General features: G+C 47.2%; 1 long non-coding RNA gene across 1 annotated transcript; it reads left to right on the top strand.

Annotated features, from left to right (window-relative positions):
* The first annotated feature begins 1,212 nt into the window (after nucleotides 1-1,212).
* On the top strand, nucleotides 1,213-2,229 carry LOC141728304 (uncharacterized). The gene is made up of 3 exons (XR_012579218.1): nucleotides 1,213-1,287; nucleotides 1,369-1,409; nucleotides 1,491-2,229. It is a non-coding gene; the product is annotated as an uncharacterized LOC141728304 (long non-coding RNA).
* The last annotated feature ends 887 nt before the right edge of the window (nucleotides 2,230-3,116 follow it).

Genomic DNA, 3,116 nt, shown 5'->3' with positions numbered 1-3,116 from the left:
CCCCTTAGACCCCATGAAAGCCAAGTCTCACTTTTGATCTCAGTGCTGAGGTGTTCAGGGCAGAGCAGTCCCGGTGTGTCTGGTGTCACTTGTCTGCTGTGCATTATGTGTTGTTTGTGTATCTCCTGTCTTTTACCTTAGCACTTTGAGAGGCCTGTCAGAAACCTTGGCATCATTGTTAGCATCTGTGATCTCTGCATTCCTTGGCCTGGCACGCAGGCCAGAGATGCAATTCTGATACCTGTCTGAGCTCCCCAGTCAAAAGTTCTCTCTTTGGAAGCATCCAGTCAGATGTCTTGTCAGGTCTTGTTCTGAGCTGTACGGACAGCTGTGCCCCACCTGGATCCATTATGGTGGATTAGGGCTTGAAAGAATGTGAGGGCAGGCAGAGGATTCTGACCATAGGATTCCTCGGCATCCATCTTTACTGTTCTTGGAATCAATCATTCAGTTAGCATCTTCTTCCTGCAGTGTTCTCTGAGCCTCATCAGCTCACCGTCAGTTTGAACTCAGTCATCTCCTTTTGCATGCTCTCAGTCCTTGCAGCCATTTTCCTTGCCAAGGGATTTCTGTTCCTGTTGTGTCCCCGTTGTCTGTCACGTCCTGTCTGTCCTGTGTCACGGGTGTCAGCACACATTTGTGCCGGGGCTGCTCTGCCCTGCCGCATAGCCTGGTGCAATAGGAGAGGGCCCGGGGACTTGGAATGTGTAATGTGGGGTGTAGTTGGACTCTAGATGGGATTTGTAGATGGACACAGGACATCTGGAGGTCTTAAGTTGTCCTGCAACAGTGTGACTCCTGTCCTAACGTTTTTTTCAGATTCAGTTCAATGAAATCTGGGCCAGAGGGCCCCATCCTGTGTGAGGGGATTCACACGAGCAGGTTAGTTACTGCTTTCCTCTGTAGAGGGAGTATAATTGATACGTGTCACTGTAGTGTTCTTTGTCTCTCTTTTTAGGAATTCAAGGGTGAGAGCTGTAGTCAAGGCTGAGTGGGCCAGGTGAGCATTGAGTAGCATACTGAAGCAGTTTTTATTGCTGTAGTCTCAATTTCTGATGCTGGTCTAAGTATGTCCACTTGTTTTTTTTTTTGTTTTAGGTGGCCCCTTTGCAATCTATCTTGGCCGAGCACGCCCATGCCAGGTGGGTGCAAGCTTAAGGTACTGCTGTGGCATCCTTGTCAGGGTAGGGATGTTGTGTTTTCACAGTATCTCAGCATGCTTTTCTCCTCTGTTTCTTTCCAGGTTGTCTCCCTGCCCTAGGCATGCCAAGGAACACAGGAGGGCAGGTGAGTCGGGGTTTAGGCAGGCCGACTCTTAGGCGAGTGTTACGCAGCAGCATGCTAAGCCTGCGCCTTTTGTTTTTGCAGGTATCTTCTGCGCCCCTTCCGGATTCAAAGCGAGACTTGAGGTGAGCTGGGGTGGTGGTGCATAGCACTCCCGGGGATTACTGGTTTTGAGGACAATAGTCACTTTTTCTGTTTTGTCTTAGGTACTCTGAGGAGGCTCTTAGCCAAAGCTCGGAAATGGCAGCGCCAAAGCACACACATCGAGAAAGCCTCCACATCCACGTCCAACCAAGGATGGATTTTGTCCCCTCCTCATGCGAAAGCTAAGTGTCGGGGCCAGTGGTCGGGGAAGGGGAAAAACCTTTAGTATCACAGGGGGCCGTTTCATGTTAGCTTAGCGGAGAGGTCTGTAGCGGGATGGGTCCTCTGGAAGTAAAGGGTGAGGCTTTCTCTTCAGCTTCATCAGAGCCTTTGCCGGGCAGGGCAGTTCCGACCCCTCTCCACAGCGTCACGAACTTTGCGTCGTCAGCCTTCCTCGACTCGGCATCGTCACGGATCTTTCTCCCCAGGAGCTCACCTTCGGGTCTGCAGCTATAGCTACGATCACTCGGCCGTCCACTTCCTTTTCTAGGCTCGCTGAGCCTCTCGAGCATCTTCTCAACTGCTTTGGCACTGAGTGCTTTTAATGAGTTACATTTCATTAACACACGCTATTGTCATAGGGCTTCCTTTCCTTTGGAGTCATCAGCCTCTGGTTCATCTTGCGCTAGGAATCTCAGGTCCCTAAGTGGAAAGTTGCCACTTGTCTCTGTGTTAGGTCATCCATGTCTGTTACATTGTCTGTGTCTGTGTTACATAGCGTGCGTCCATCTTCTTCCACGTCACAGGCCTTTGTTACATCTCGACCCTTTGTGGGCACCACTCCGTGCCATGTTGCTCTTATTTTACTCACGTTCCTTTCCGGATATTCCTTATTCCGGCATTTTTACCTTTTTACTCTTTGAGCCAGGAAGGGTTACAGAAGATGTTATCCATGTTCCTTCTCACTACCAGCTTAGGTAGTGCCTTTTTTCCATGCCATTCTCTTGGACTTCTAGTGGGAGCATCTTAATCCTTCCTCAGGTGACTTCAGTAGTTCTATCGGTTCCATCTTCTCAAAGGATATAGGTCTCAAAAATTAATCTTGCAGATAGCTATCCTAAGTCCTGCTTTATGTTGTATGTACCTATGTTGGCTTCTATTTTATGTACCAATATTGTGTGTACCTATGCTGGCTTATACTCTATGTACTTATATTGTGTGTACCTGTGTTGGCTTATGCTGTATGTACTTACATAGTATGTACCTGTGTTGGTGTATATTGTATGTACCTGTGTTGGCTTATGCTGTCTGTACTTAGATTGCATGTAGCTATGCTGGCTTATACTGTATGTACCAATATTGTGTGTACGTATGCTGGCTTATACTCTATGTACTTATATTGTGTGTTCCTGTGTTGGCTTATGCTGTATGTACTTACATAGTATGTACCTCTGTTGGTGTATATTGTATGTACCTGTGATGGCTTATGCTGTGTGTACTTTCATTGTATGTACCTGTGTTGGCTTATGCTGTCTGTACTTAGATTGCATGTACCTATGCTGGCTTATACTGTATGTACTTATACTGTATGCGTCGCCTTACATTCTGTGTACTTACCCTATGTGTACACTTGCAATGTATGCGTCAGCTTATATTGTGTGTATTTATATTGTACCAATTATGATCGGAGCTGCCTTGCCCTGGCACGTAGTCACAGTTAGGTAGAACAGTTATAAAAGCTTTACTGT

This window comes from Zonotrichia albicollis, chromosome 2, assembly GCF_047830755.1.
Source record: "Zonotrichia albicollis isolate bZonAlb1 chromosome 2, bZonAlb1.hap1, whole genome shotgun sequence".
NCBI lineage: Eukaryota > Metazoa > Chordata > Aves > Passeriformes > Passerellidae > Zonotrichia > Zonotrichia albicollis.
This window is presented reverse-complemented; position numbering and strand designations above follow the sequence as displayed.